Raw genomic sequence first — 16,591 nt, forward strand, 5'->3', positions numbered from 1 at the left:
ACTTTATTTTAAAATTTTCTTCCATAACAGATACTAAATAATTCTCTACATTAGTGCTAAATTTAACATGTCCTATTCATCCCACATCAAGAAAATTATCACTTCTTGCATCAGCAATTTCAACTGGCCTCTGCATGAAAATCGATGCTAACTGGGAAAACGCCAAGTAAACCAAACGGTATTGGCTGAGTTATTTTTGCATTGTAATAGCCTGTCCCCACATCTACAATACCCTTGATAAATAAGTATATCAGGCTAAATTCTGACCATACTAATTCTGGTGCAGATCCAAACAAAATTACTTTAATGAGCTGAAGAACAAATTTTCCTTTTTCCAAACATTGTAGGTTACTGGCTTCATTCCATATAACATGCGAGTTCTGGTTGGTGAGATTATCAGTTGTGGGGAAAAATGTGGCAAGAGCTAACTTAAAATAATTCATGGTTGTTCTGAGATGCTGGGAAGAAAATAATATTTATAAGAATACATTTTATATTAAAGCCGAGGGCTTTAATAAAGTAATCTAAAATGTAGGAGAACACTAATGATACCAGTATGTTTTGTGCCATGTAACATATTCAGCGCTGGAGTCTTGCTGGCTTTGGCAGCAGTCTAATAAGGAAACTCAAGTTTCTATCCCAAACATTTTGCAGTCCAAGTAGTTGCAGAGGAGATGAATACATTGATGAGAGAGATGAAGGAAAATAACAATGAATGTTTCATCTCTAAGTGATAACATCAACAGTGTATTCTGAAGAACAGGTATTGCTTAAGAATGTCTTCATGTAAGACTTCTATTTATCATGCAGGAAGCAATATATGTTCTTTTGGGGTTTTTTCGGTAAGAGAATGGACATCCTTGCATAGTATTTTTTCTCCTGTACTAAGACCATTAAGTCCAGAAATTCAGAGCAAAGTAATATATTTAGCTTAGTTTGCTAAATAAATTCTATCACTCAAAAAATGAAGTACAGCCCACCCCACCCCCACCACGGAGTCTTTCCTCAGAGAACACAGCTTTATTTTCCACACTATCTGCTACTTCAGTGGACTTTTATTTTCCCCTTTGTGCTGCCTCGTCAATCCAGGATTTGATTGTTTTTCTTGTAAATAGTCCCATTATTTTTTGCTTATGATGTGTTACGATTTCCATGCAGCAAAATGTTCTGTACAGCTCTGTGTTGTTGCCACGCTGCTTCACTGTAAGCTATTTGACTTATCACTGTTGACAAAAGCACCCAGCTTCTTGTACACACATAATGAAAGCTTTAAATGTTTTCTGAATATCTATCTGAATATATTACTTCTAATAAAAAGATATCCTGCAGATTTATTGTTGAGACTAATGGTGTAAAAAAAACACTGAATTATTTCAGTGCTCTGGTAAAGTAGACAGTAGGCCAGTCTCATGTGTATGTTATATCTACTCCGTGTTGTTTTTTTTTTTTTAATTGTGGGATAGCTTTTAGAATCATGCCTGTAACTTCATTTCAGTGCTGGACTAAAACACCCTGACTCATGATATACGCAATGGAGTGTAGTTCCTCCTCGGGTCTTTCAGGATTGCAATGACTTAATGACGGTATTGCAGCAGAACCACAGCATTGTGCCATTTAGCGGTGTCAATATACTAAATAAAAACCAGCGGAGGGGGCAGGACACTAGTTATTGAATGTTAGCAAACATGCACAGAAGGAAGGAATTGGCTGACGCTCTTGCTTTGCGATAGAAGCCCTTGGAATGCAGGGTCACACTTGTTAAAGGCGGTACTGGGCTCCAGAAGCCTCTGAGGGAAAGGCGCAGCTGCAGTCTGAGTGGCTGGAAGTCGGCTGAGGGGTGAGAGGTGGCTCAGAGTCAGGAGAGAGTCATCTGAGGGCAGCTGGAAGTGAGGTTGTGATTGGCTGGAGGAAATGTGGACAGTGTCTGAGCAGGAAGCTGATTGGCTGGGGGAACACGCAGAAAACGTTTGAGCGGGAAGCTGATTGGCTGGAGGAACACGTGGCCAGCACATAAGCAGGAAGCTGATTGGGTGATGGGACCTGTGGGCAGCAGCACTGCACTGAGCCAGCCAATGGGTGCCCTTCTTCTGTTAAATTCTTTTTAAGAATTTAAGGAATTTAAGGCCTTGATTTGGTTTCAGTTGTGTCAGGTGGAGGTTAAAGCTATAAAGAGGTATATAAAATTTATATTGCAATAAAGCAATCTTCTTCAGATGCATAAGGGGGTCTGTGTTGCTTTGTTCCCCATTGCTACAAAACCCTAAGGAGCGAAAGTGGTTGAATTCACAGCCTCTCTGTTTTACAGCTGTGCTATATTGTCAGTAGTTTGCACACTTTTGGTTTCATGCCAACATTGTGCAGTGGTTCAGAGCTAGTTTTTTCTCTTCTCTGCTCTTCCACAGGCATCCTTGGAGGGCTGACTTATCTCTTCTGCCAGCTCTGGGCTCAGCTGCCCAAGCCTGGCTCTCTGGCACTCCTCTAACAAAATCATCTCCACTCCTTGAACATTTCTTCTGGTTCATTTCTGCACCTGATCCTGTCTGAACTTACTTCATGTGTGTAATATCTGAGTCATTAGCAATATCATTGTTCTTTAACAGCTGTTTCAGCTATTATGCTCTCTGGCAGTCATTCTCAGTCTTCCACACTCTGATACTAGACTGAAAGAAACAAATGTTAAATGCCTCCTTTACATTATCAGAACAGGGTTTTCTCTCATTTCTGTCAGAAACAAACCCTTTTTTTGGGTTTTAATGAATTGCTTTAAGTTCCTCTTTCCCTGCAATGTTATAGTGATTACAATTTGGAAGAAAGTCAGAAAAGTGCCAGATTTGATTAAAGGAATCTGCATCATGCCTTAAAATCTTGTGGCAAAATACAGTGTAACTATAGTTGGGCTTGATGTGATTTCAAATTTCCACATCTATGCACTGTTAGGAACACAGGTAATGTGGATCAGTATTTGGAGTTTTGAATAATATGGAGCCTACTCTGAAGGCTTCAGAAAAGTACCATTGCTCAGCTCACATACATATTAAATCTCTCCTGCCCCAACAGGTGAACTGTGTTACACCAGTGATTTCTAGAAAAAAAAGTTACTTTCTCAGCTGTTTGGTTCTACAGTCCATCTTTCAAATAGTTTCTATTAATGTCCTTGTTATGTGCATCTCAAAAATAAGTATTTCCATGTGCTTAGACCACGTGTGGATGTTCTTTGCTCTTTCTTTCTTTTTAATATTTTTCAGTAACTTTTTTGTCTTTCATCAGAGTTCTGTCCTGCTGTCTATTATAGAAAATAGAGTAACTGAGTCTGTTACCAATGTATTCAAGCTAGTTCAGTAATAAAACTCATCCAGTAGCATTGTCCTCCAAAGCAGAGAATCTTTTATTTTATTTGAGGATAATGTCTCATTAAGCATTAAGCTCTTCTGTATCAATGCAGTTTTAAAAGAAGTTATGGTATATATTTACAAGATATATGAAAAACTTCACTGGATGTGTATTTTAATATATATATCTCAATAGATGGAAGTAAAAAGATGTACAGAGAGGTGAAGTTGTAAAACCATTTCTCAAAGGGTTGAGAATGAGATTCTCAATGAGAATGAAATTGCTCATTTCATTAATGTTGTATTAATATAGAGGCAACACCATCCTTGATTTTAGACAATCACTGTGTTTTTACTTCTCATAGCCCTTGAGGAAAGTTATGTACCCCTTTTCACGTAATGCTGCAACCTGTTCCCAAAGAATTAAACTGATTACAGCTGGGCTGAAAGGTGGCTTGAGTGGGACGTGGAGGAGGTGATAATGCTCCCCAGTAAACCGTCATTGTCAGCTTCAGTGTTCTTTACTCTGTTTTTCACTGCTTCTTTGAAGGTGAAGGCATATAAAACTTCCGAATTTTGAGAAACACAAGACACTTCAGTTGAGAATATTGAATAATATAAGAATATAAGAATATCAAATGGAGCCATTGATTTTTTTTCTTTCAAGATTGTTGGTTGAGATGAAGCTATCCCATGTAACCATGGAATCATAGAATGTGCTGAGCTGGAAGGCATCCATCAAGATCATTGAAATGCAGCTCATGGCCCATCACAGGATACCCCAAAGGTCACACCATGTACCTGAGAGCATTGTCCAATCACTTATTGAACTTAGACAGGTTTGGTGCTGTGACCACTGCCCTAGGGAGCCTATTCCAGTGCCCAGCCACACTCTGGGTGAAAAACCTTTTCCTGATATCCAACCTAAACCTCCCCTGACACAGTTTTGTGCTGTTCTCTTGGGTCCTTTCACTGGTCACCAAAAAGAGGATGTGATCTTCCACTTCCCATCATAAGAAAGCTGCAGATTGCTATAAGGTCTCCCCTCAATCTCCTCTTCTCTGGGCTGGAAAAGGCACATGACCCCAGCCCCTAGTCATATGTCCCCTCCAGACCTTTTACCTTCAGTGTTCTAATGGCATAATATCTTCTTTATAATTTGGTGCCCAACACTGCAGACAGTATTTAAGGTGAAGGTGCCCCAGGCAGAGCAGAGAGGGACAATCCCCACCCTTGCCTGGCTGGCCTTGCTGGGCATGATGCTCCCTAGGAGATATTTGGCCCTCCTGGCTGCCAGGACACTTCTGATTCATATCCAAGTTGCCATCACGGGACCTTCAGGTCCCTCTCCAGAGCACTGCTCTCCAGCCTCTCCTTCCCCAGTCTGAATGTCCAGAGTTGCCCCATTGCAGATGCAGAATCCAGTACCTGTCTTTGTTGAACTTAATATGACTGGTGATTTCCCAGTCCTCTAATTTGTCCAGGTCTCTCTGTGGGGTCTTTTTGCCTTGGAGGGAGTCAACAGCTCTTCCCAATTCACAGGATTTTCGTCCTGCTACTTGAAGTTTATGTTAAACTCAGGCCATTTAAACTCAAAAATTGTACTCAGTGGCCCTGCCATTCCTAGAGTTCCATTTTTTTCCTTATACTTAAAGTAGTACTGAAATATTCTTAATAAAGTTCTTACAAGTCATATATATATAATATTTCAGTTGCTGTCAAGAAAAGTCTTAAGCACCACCATCCTGGTGCACATATTCAAGCTGCATGGGGAGCATCAATCAGGCAGAGAACAAATGAAACATGGTGTTTCATTTTATCTGTCATAAACTCAAATCTATTTAGGGAAATGACCTGTTGACAGTAACAGATTATCAGTTGCATAATCATTTAAAGGACTGCAGTGAAAGACTATAACTGACTTCAGTTATGACTGAAAAGCTTCATTGTAATAAGTCATCCTGGGAGGGGATCATGCAGAACATTCGTGGTTTAAAGACTCTCAAAACGTCTCAGGTGTGAAACAAAATTAAGGAATAAAATACACAAAGGGCTGGAGTCTGCCTACTAACAATAAGCAAATCATAGTTATATGTAAAAGTAGACACAACAGCTGAGTTAGTGTTATTCATAAAAAGTTCCACAAAAGGCTCCCCAGAGTAGAATACTGATATGTAAGCCAATGTGGCATGAAAGATTATAAAATGTATAATGAAAAACAACAAAATTTTGTATTGAGAGGAAGCAGCTGACATGCTGAAAAAGTTTTTTCTGAGGAGAAGCTTATGCAGCATGTTCATCCATGCATTTATTTTTGCATTCAGTCACCAAAATTAAGTACGTAGGAAAAATAGAATACACATACAAAACTGTCTGTGAAACAAGATACAAAGCATGGGAATTAAATAATTTGAGAAAACAAGGAGACTTGGAGCAGAGAACCTGGGCAAGGGCTGAACAACCAGCTCAGGGAGAGTTGCATTTTCACTCTGTTTTCAAAGAACAAATATTTATTCAGATTATTCCTTCCTTTATGACACTCGAGGTGCTCATGGAAACCAATGGAACTCTCCCCTCTCAACCCCAGCAGTTCTGGCCTTTATTTTCTTGTTCTGGCCTTGCTAAATACCAAGCGTGGTGTTCAAAAGTCAGTGTACAAGTACGAAGTCAGATTTATGTTTGGGTTGCTGTGAAATGTTGCTTTACCTTCTCATTACTGAGGCTCTACTACCTGTAATCTGCTGGAGCTGATTTTGCAAACTTGATCTTGGGTACTGAAAACAATAATTAGAGCAGCAGGCCCATGGCTACTGAATATAAGGCATTTTTAGATTCGGGTTGCTATTTTTTCCCTAGGTGTGATGGTTTGTAAACATCAAAGATTGAAGAGGGTCAAGAAACTGTGAAGATTCCACTCTGGGTGTTTTTCTCAAATATTTTTTGAAATGAAAAATTTTTTCCTCTAAACAGAAATGACAGAAAACAATGGCACTGTTCTCAGACACCTTAAGGCACAATGGAACAGAGACACAGGTAATTTCTTTTAATGAGCAGCTTGTTTGCATCCACAGTGCAGTGCAGGCACTAGCGTTAATAGTGTGGACGTTAAAAACTGTGGGAGAGCTGAGGTTTTTCACTGCTAATTTCAATACTACAGTGAATACCTAGCTCCTCAAATGCACTGAACAAATGAAATTACCCACTCTGTATTTATCATTAACATGGTGATAATTAACTCTGTGTAAAGTTTCACAGTCTGAGGCACTATAATAATTAATATATTGACAGGCTTTACATGTCATTATTCATGCTAGTGCATCTGATTTAGGATTACCTGATTGTTGAATAAAACTGATTATGCCACTGCACTGATCAGCAGTCAAAAATAAAGTTGTTCAATCATATAACATGCATTATAGCTGGGAAGTATCTGTTACAAGTAAAAGAACTTCAAAATGTGCCCAGGAGTTTTTCTTCATCCTTTCATCTCAGTGTCTGCATGCTTCTCCTTCTGTTGGCCTCTTTATTTCTATTCCCACAACAGCCTCAACATTCTTATATTTGTCATTTTTGTTAATTCTACTGGAGAGAAAAGCAAATATGCAACTTTCTTTTTCTTTAAAAGTGCTTTTATTTAAATAAATAAAATATGTTAATTACTTCTCATATTTTCTGTTCTGTCTGGTCATAAACTGTTAGGTTGGAATTTTTCTTGAGAACAAACTATGTTGAGAAAAACATCATATGTGGATTCATGACTGTCTCTGTCTAAGGTCCACTGGATTTTGACATTCCTCAGGAGATATCAGAGTTATGCAGGAATGCATAATCCACAAACTGCCAAGGAGAAACATCAAGAAGATTCAGAAGCTGAGCTAATTCAAGTCTTACCCTGTCAGACCTCAAGTAAGTTACCCTGCTGGCAACTAGCAAAGGTCAAAGACAGATGTAATTCTGATTTGTGGAGATCAAATGCAAATTTTGGTGCCCAGACTTTTGATTCGGAATCTTGAAAGAAAGCAATTGCAAGGTCTGGTTTTATCCTGTAAGATTCCTGTTGTAGATGAGGGATACATTTGCATAACTTTCAGAGACACCTAACTCCTAATGAGATAGCAGGTAATTTCACTTGTGAGGGAAAATGATAGTACTTCTAGAGCAAGAAAATATTCTTTTAAACTTGCTGGAATTCTTCAGCTTTTGAGGAAAAAACCCAAACCAGATCTCCAAATGTTCAGTCATAAATTGTACAGTTTAAGCTTGTAAAGAAAGAGTTTATCTAAGCCTCACAGGAGCATCCTTTCAGGCAACTTATGTCATAACTCTCTTTACAGGCCAGAAATGCCAAGTCCCCTCTTTACAGAGCCAATTGGGACTCCCACTTTATGCTGCATTTAAATTTGGATTTGAACTTTGAATACTGCATCCCTGACATATTTTCCAAAAGTTTTATTTTTCTGAATCTTTGTGGTGGCTGTGCTAAAGAAGTAATCTTTGATATTTGATTTCTGATGAATTTTCAATAAATCTAACCATAAAATTTAGGTGAAGTCACTCCTGGGATGTAGTATCTTATGCTTTCCCCATATTTACATTTTCTGCAGAAAATCTGGCATTTCCTGATGTACAACACAAATATCTCTATCCCCTCCATAGTCTCCTCCCAGCATCCGACTATTCCCAGACCATCTATAGAGTTTAAAGAATTTATTTTATGTGAACAGAAACACACATACAGTTGGAAAGAGGTGTAAAAAAAAAAAGGTGTCTGGTTTTTATCAGCATCAGAATGGGGTAAATTCCATTCTTAACTTTTTGTAGCCTCACTCCACTGAATAAAAATGTGGAAAGTGAAAAAAAGTTTAAAGTAAGCCTTGGGGATACATAGGGGTAAATGCTGTAACCACAAGTGAGACAGTGATGACACTTTGTTATCTCCTCAGAAAATACACTCAATGTTTGAGATAATATAATAAAAAAATTGCTTTTAACCAGGTAGGATTTCAAAAGCTCTCCCCATTCTCCCAGAAGAAACAAGAAAGTAACTCATACATGAAACAGCCACTATCCCCAAATCCTGTTCTTACAAAGCTTGGTAAATTTATCTTGGTTCCTCACTCAGGGGAAATACCACAGAGCCACCTCTACCACTGTTTTCAATTAATAGTTCCAGTGATAGGGGCCTCTTAAAAAAAGAGAAGAAAAAATGACAAAACAAAATGGCACTAAACAAAACAAAACAAAACAAAAAAACACAAGCAAGAAACCAACAACACACTCCCCCTGCCAAAAATAAACCCAAAAAACAAGCAAAACCTAGACCCCAAAAGGACCAAACACCTTGTTCATCAAATGGCATCTTTTTATTTGTTTTTGTCATGGCCCAGTTGACATGACGGAGCATACTAAATATTATTTCTGTTAGTACTGAATAGACAAGGCATCTCTGGAAGAAAGCTGCTTTGGTACCCATATCATTCATATATTAGTTTAATTACTGCAGCCTGGTGGTTTTCAAATAGCTAAAATGAATTGATGTAAGTATTAAAGAAGTTTGGAGGGGTGGATATCAAAGGACTGAGATGCTGTTTTAAGCTTCCATGGCAAAATGTCTTTCGTTCCTGAGCCTGGATTCAGACTGCAGGCCAATTCCCAGGCATCACTTTTACAAATAATAACTGAAAGCTACTTCTCTGTAAACAGGGGAGATTTGGGTAGAAGTTGTTAAAAGGATAGACAGGCTATTTCTAATTCTACTTTTCAGGACAGAATATGTATGAAATATAATTATGTGGAGGATCAGTACTTTTCTTTTTAAACTAAACGTTTGACAAAAGGAAAGGGAAAAACCTGTTTACCAAGTTCCAGTCTGTTAGTCCCACAAAATTAGATACCTGAAAAAAACTTTGCCAATCAATAGCTTCATCAAGGTCAACAGATTGAGGGTTATTAATAGAGAAATTAGTGCCAGTGACATAGTAAATGAAAACACACTAGGTGGGGGAAAAAAATTAGCATCTTTTACAATGATTGTTTTCAATAATATAGTGCATTACGTTCATTTAAACAAAGAAAAGGAGAAAATAGGAGGGAAAATCCCATCAGGACATGCTACAGATAGGATTTGGAGAACACAGATTATTTTCCCTGTGTGTCCATTGCAACCTGTAATCTCAGATTTACTCATTTTTTTAAATAAAGGTACCACATTATCCAGTTCATATTTCTGTGCTAAAAGGAAAATTGACATTATGATAATATATCTGAAGATTAGTTTTCAAATTTATGCACATTTTTAGATTCAGAGTAATGGACATTATTCAGTAATTGAAAATAAACAGTATATATTTAATCAATTCTGGATTTCTTTCCCCCAGAAACACTTAATTGAAAGGAATCAATTTCAGAGCCACTCTGAGCATCACACTGAAGGAAGCAGGTGGCAGCAAAAATACCATGCATGTACTGTAAATGTTTTCATTTCACCGTATGATTTCACCATATTTTATAATTTTGGCCCATACACTGCCTGCATCAGTACAAAATTTTTTGTTTTACTAAATTAAACCCTCTCTTGTTGGGTGAAAAGTGACATTCTATAGAGGGAGTGACCTAAATGAGCCCTTATGGCTATATATGCCCGGCCCCTAAGTCACGTGTGCAGCACAGGCCCTGTTAAATTCTGAGTTAAGATTTAGGCTATGAGGGGTTTAGAGCAGAAACAGTTAACTGGGCTTCATAAAAAATTGAAAAACACAGATAGTGGCATCTGTTATCAGAGATGAGACCTGGCAAATGCACCTGGTAGAAAGAAAAGAGAGGCAATTAATCAGTATCAAGCACCACATTCGAAGGTGACGGGAAGAAAACAATAACAGTATGTGGTGCAGTTCTTCATGAGGATCCTAAACAAATTTCAGTTTATTTTGTCACAAATTGAACCCAAAAGAAATCCAGACAAGGTCAATAAATTTCCTCAAAGGCCACTTAAGCACAGATGACGTGATAAAGGTTACTCTGCTCTCTAGTAGGCTGTGATTTTACTAGAAAGTCTCACTGGGTTCATAGAGGAAAATTCAAGGCTAACACAAAATACATACCCATCAGGGTGACAGGATACAGCTGAATAACTGGGTACCATCTGTCAGACTTAACAATAAGTTCCATATAATCTCCTCACTTTTTTTTTTCTTTTTTTTTTCTTTTTTCTTTTTTTTGGGTTTTTTTTTTAAACCAAAATAGTTATCAGCTATTATTTTAGACCAGACTGAGAGCAGCTTATCCATAAAGTCGATCAGTTAAGCAATGTAATAAGGATACTATGTGATTTATAACCTATTATATGTTGTTTTAAAAATAATTTGGTTTGTCCATAGTCTTACAAAAGTGCATTTAAAAGCTAAAAGCAGGCCTATGGAATATATGCATCTTTTTCTATTAATATCACATTGCAAAAATACCATCCTAGAAGACACAGATAAAATTCCACACTGTATGTGCCTTCTTGTCAATGGAATAGATTTTTTAAAACTTTTTCCTGCTACAGAAATAATTCTACTAAGAGGCAGTATTACCTTTCTACTAGGTACTCAACATCCCCTTTCATGCTCTACTGCTCCTGGCTGAGTTCATCAACATAAAGATTGTTTATTAGAGCTTGGTTCTATTACATAGAATTTTTCAACTCTGACTGGTTTTAAGCTCTGTGACAATTCAGTCTTGTGCAGAGACACACCTAAATGCTAATTTCCCATAAGATACAGAGAATAATCATTTTTTCTCAAACCATGACTGATGCAGCTCAGAAAGTTTCTCACCTTATTTCACAAAAGACTTATGGAAAAGTCTTCTGTTTCTGAAATATATTAGTTTTGGATCAGAACCTCTCTTACCACATGTGAAGTGTCACAATGTCCAAGCTATAGGGGAAGCACATTTAAAATTATACTGAAACTGGATAAAAATGCATAGAGACAAGTGGAGACAGAAGAAAAGTCCACATTTCCCATTCAAAGCCCTGCCCAAAAGGGACAGATATACATCTTATCTGGCTTCTTCTAGCCTTTTGAATCTTGTCCTGGATAACCCATAAAAAAAAAAAGTATTGTATTCCACATCTCTGTGTCAATCTGCTCAAGATTATCACTGCCCCATTAAGACTCAGGGTCTGAAAGCAGATCTGGGGTTTTTCACAGAGTGCTCCAGAGTCCGTTTGAGAGACAGGGACTACTCACACACAGCCCTCTTTTTGTTTCCTCCTGGCTCCAGAGTGGAGGCAAAGGCTCTTTAGATTCTCTCCAGGCTGCCAAGAGAGTTGCCTGGGGCAGGTTCTTCAAGCCCAGGCAGTGAGAGGCTGAGGCTCACTTTTGGGCTTTGGAGAATTTCATAACAACTTTTTGGCCACTGTTGCTGTGGCAACTCTGTTCCTGGACTAAAGGAACATAATTTCTTTGGGCCTTTTCACTGCTGCCACTCGTGACAGCTATGCTGGGATGCCAGACTCTTTTCTCCACAAATTTTTTAGCTGTTGCTGCAGTTCCAGCCACCACTTCCAATGGGATTGCCACCACCAGGACAACCCCTGTCGGGTGGTGTGGAGCAGGCAGCCCAGCAGCACTGACTTGTTCTTGGACAAAAAAATAGTTCTTCCCAGTTTTCAGTTTTGCCCCTGATGTTTTCTAGGTGAAGAGGGGGTTCTGTAATTGTGGAGGCTTGGTTGCTCTGTCATTTTTCCTTTAACTTCTCTCTCGGCCACATAGTTTGGAGAAGACTTCTCCACCATCTTGTGTTTGGCTTCTACAGAGGCCAGCATCTTATTTTCTTCATTCCTAGGGAGTCCATGGGATTCAGCATATTTGTATCTGGTGCTCATTACTGTTATCTTAGTTGCTGGTTTTTTGTTTCTTAGTAAACTCTTTTTTTTTTCACTTACGTCTTTTCTCAGTTGTGTCTCATTGGTGAAAGAGGAGAGGTTAAAACTAAAGGGAATATTGGAATCTTTTCTCCCTATAATTGTCATAAAATAAAACAATCTTGCTTGTTTGGGCCACTTGGGATATACAAACTGGGATGAAGACTCATGCTTTCCCAGCCAGAGGCCACTTCAGAAAGAAAACCTCCTGTTATGCGCCATAATATATTGGCCATTGCTTGACTATTAAAAAAAGAGGTGCCAATTGCTGCCTTCCTCCGTGCTAAGCGGTTGGTTGCAGATGTCATCACTGAACATCCAGAAGTACACAAAGGTACATGACATTTAGCTTGGTTCTTCATGAATTCATTGGACACCTTGGCATTTTCCTGTCCAGACCCTGAGTTTCCTCAATCCCTCTGTAAGAAGGGCCTATTTTTCCCACAGACTCAGGCATCTAATTCAGCTGGGCTGTGACACCCTGCTGCTGTAATAATTGTCTTATTTTTAAGCGCTGAATTCTGCCACAGGTGTTTGTGTTCACCAGCTGGAAATCAACCCAGAAATGTTTAATTTAAAGTGCTGACTACTGGCAGGAAAAGCCTTTTGACTTTGGAACTGGGAACTCCTAATTCAGAGTAGTCAGGGAGAGCCTCCATGAAAAGAAGACATGTTCCAAACAAGGCTGCCACCATCAGCCAGGGGCTTGACAACCCAAATGAATAAAAGCAGAACTATTTCTGCATTACTTCTGTTAGTAGGCTGAGCCTAAGTCAAAGCCCACAAGGGAGCCCACAGGTGAGAATTTTCTCAAGACACAATCCTTCCAGCCCACAGTGTCCTCGTGATGTCTATGTCCACCAGAATCAATCCCTGGTAGCTCCAAATTCTTGTGCTGCTGGTCAAGGCTGGGCTGATTAGAAATGGTGGTAACACTTCCGTGATAAAAGACTTAAGAAGGAAAAAAATATTGTTGCACAATTGTAGCTGTGACCAAAGCAGAGCAGTGAGAACATGTGAGAGGAACAGCTCTGAAGACAGCCAGGTCAGGGGAGAAGGCAGGCGAGGAGGTGCTTTGGGTTAGGTTGAGTTGAGAGTGGAGATTCCTTCTGCAGCTCGTGATGCAGACCATTGTGGAGTTGAGAGCTGAGATTCCTCTGCAGCTCGTGGTGCAGACCATGGTGAGGCAGCTGGGCCCCTGCAGCCCATGAAGGACCATGGCAATGCAGAAATCCACCACGGAGAAGACCCACACTGGAGCAGGTGGATGCCTGGGAGGAGGCTGTGATCCAGTGGGAGGCCTGTGGTGGAGCAGGCTCCTGACAGGGCTGGCAGACCCATGGGAAAGGAGCTCACTCTGGAGCAGGATTCCTGGTAGGACTTGTGACCCCACGGGGGACGCCCTTTGGAGCAGCCTGTCCGTGAAGGACTGTACCCTGTGGAAGAATGACCTACATTGCAGCAGTCCTCAGAGAATTGTTGCCCTGAGGCTGAAATCATATGGCAGCAGTGTGCAGAGAGCTGTTACTCATGGGATGGACTCACATTGGAGAAGTTCTTGCAGAACTATCTCCCCATGGGAAGGACCCTGTGCTGGATCAGGGGATAGACTTCTCTTCCTGAGCAGGGGAAGAAACCAGGGGTGATGAACTGGCCACCAAAACCCCCATCCCACCCCCTGCACGACTGGGGTAGGAGGTGGAGCTGGGCAGGAGGGAGGGGTGAGGGAAAGGCGTTTTTAAGGTCTGTCTTTACTTCTCATTATTCTGATCTAACTTAGTTAGCAATAAGTTAAATTAATATCTCTCATTTGAGCCTGTTTTGCCTGTGATGGTATCTGGTGTGTGATCTCTCTGTCCTTAACTCATAAACCCTTTGTTATATTTTCTTCTCTCCTCTGTCCGGCTATGGAGGGGAGTGATGGAGAGGCTTTGGTGCATGTCAGGCATCCAGTCAGGGTCAACCCACTATAGTCATTTATCTGATTTTCATGCAAAACAAAATGTTTTGGTGTATGAGAGATCTAATCAAGTCATAATACATGCAAAATCTTCACTAGTACTTCAATAAGAACCTATGAAAACTATTAAGTGTTACTGCGATCCAAACAGTTTGTATTTTAAAATTGATTTTTCCTTGATGATGTTTCCTAGTACTACAACAGATTTTATCTAGTATCCCATACCTGAAATAAAAAAGTTGAAAAAAGTCAGGCTTGTTCTATTTGTGTTGACTTCTGTGAAGTTCTACAGAGAGATGAATTTTCATTCTTCTTCTTGCTTAAATGCTGTGACTGTGTTTCTTTAAAAAAAAACATAAAAACATAAAACCAAGGTAGAATTATTACAGTCACATGAATAATAGAAACAATGTTGAAATTAACTCAATTTAATGAAGTTTTTGCAGTCATTGCAACATCTTGTTCTCCCAGCCATCATTGAAATTTTTATCTGGAGACGTATCACAATAAAAATAGACAAATAATTCCATGCAATATCTACTCTTCAGGAAAATTATCTGTATTGCAACATAATTATCTCAGATGACATACTGACTGACTCCTAATTACAAAAGATAGAGCTAATTACTTTGGTTCATCCTGTAAATAGCTCAGCATGTAACTTTATGAGACTTCAGTAATGACACATTGCTCAGTGGGACGGTATTTGGAAATTGATTCCCAAGTTTTTTATGGATAAAATTCTTACTTTTTAATGTATGTCTAAGTTTTCCTTCAAAGAGTATTCAGGGGCACTCAAGTGGTACAAACCTGCATGGTTGGGATTTTGTTCCCAACACTTTGACAGAAACTGAACCCTAAAGTGAAATTTGCCAGCACACGCCCTTAAACAGCTTTCATTCTCTGACAGGGACAAGAAAAATGGGGAGTCACCAGTCCACTGCAAATGAATCTGTTATGTGCAAACTGATCCATGCTCTTCCTCCTTGAGTTTTCACCATGGAAAACCAGTGGTAGGCAAAAACCCTGCAGAGCTTCTTCTACCAGCCTGACGAAGTGAGGCATAAGCAGGAAACTGATATGGTAGATACAGAGCAAGTACCCAGAATGCGATCAAAATTCAGTGGAAAGTGGGGGAAACCCAAGTGTAATTCAAAAAATCCCACCTGCATCACTTAGATCCTTCATCAAGCCACAGTCTGTCAGCAGAAATATATCCAGCAGGACACAACAAATGGGCACTTCTCTATTCTGCCAAAAATTCTGATTTTTAAATGATTTTGTACTAACTTGTCCTCAAAAGGTAGAAATGTAAAAAAAGTATCACAAAATAATTTTAATTAAGTACATTTAAAAAGTTTTGTCAGAATATTTAATGTTGGTGCTATTAATAATATGTATTTATGTATAATATATTCTGTATATAATATTAGATAATTACATTATAATATATGTAGATGATGAGCTGAGAGACTATAGTGACTTCAGAATATTTTTTTTATTATTAATTCAATCAGGAATTAATCAATGGGAATTTTAAATTCAGATATTGAACTTCACACATTAGTACTTCAGATAAAAGCACTAAAAATATTCCTTGCAGTTTAAAGTCTATAGAACTACATTTTTTTCTCTCCTAGTATGTTTCAATGAAGTAGTTCATCAGTCTAATTTATATTCTACTTTTTTTTTTTTTTTACTGGAACCAACAGTTCTCAAATAGTCTCACCTAATGTCAAGAAAAACCAGAATAATAAAAATATATTTCTCACGTACACAAATTTTCCTTTATCAATTCTAGGTGGAATAATTTATTTTGAAGTATAGTTTGGTTGTTTGGGGTTTTTTTAATTGAAAATAAATCAAACTTCATCTCTTCTTTGACTTTTACTCAAGCCAGCAAAATGATCCAAGCATGACTGTAGTATCTTCCTTTGTGCTAAAAATTGGCTGTCAAGAAAACCAGTTAGTCTTTTCTGCAGAAGCAGATCTGGAAGATATTTGTAAATAAGTCCTACTATCCTCTTGGTCACCCAGAAATTCAAAGCATTTTGCTTATTAGTAGTACATTAGTCTGAATACCTTGGTCAAATTTACATCTTAGTGTTTATTCTGCTTTTCTTATTTTAGACTGGACATAATCCTTACCTGTTGTCCAGCTCCTGTTACCTGCTGCCAGAAGAACTGTTTTACATCTCCAGAGCCAGCTGTGCTTCTGTGAGAGTAAAAAAAAAAAGGAAAAAAAAAAAAAAGCAATAGGGTAATTTGGAAAATGTTTTATATCCCATTAGGGCAAATAATACATAGATTGAACACAATTTGAAAGAGCTTCTCAGGTGGTGCACACAATGAGGTTGCTTCAGAGAAATTATGGGGACAGGTGGTATAAAT

General features: G+C 38.7%; 1 long non-coding RNA gene across 3 annotated transcripts; it reads left to right on the forward strand.

Moving 5' to 3' along the window:
• The first annotated feature begins 5,900 nt into the window (after positions 1-5,900).
• On the forward strand, positions 5,901-15,164 carry LOC111926672 (uncharacterized). Of its 3 annotated transcripts, none has more exons than XR_002863110.2 (4): positions 5,901-5,976; positions 6,300-6,362; positions 7,103-7,235; positions 7,664-7,797. It is a non-coding gene; the product is annotated as an uncharacterized LOC111926672 (long non-coding RNA). The 3 variants fall into 3 exon arrangements; XR_015282567.1 differs by lacking the exon at positions 7,664-7,797 and adding an exon at positions 15,111-15,164 and having other exon boundaries at positions 5,928-5,988; XR_002863109.2 differs by having other exon boundaries at positions 5,928-5,988.
• Positions 15,165-16,591: the final 1,427 nt, after the last annotated feature.

The sequence above is a fragment of the Cyanistes caeruleus genome, chromosome 2 (genome assembly GCF_971803275.1).
Source record: "Cyanistes caeruleus chromosome 2, bCyaCae1.hap1.1, whole genome shotgun sequence".
NCBI lineage: Eukaryota > Metazoa > Chordata > Aves > Passeriformes > Paridae > Cyanistes > Cyanistes caeruleus.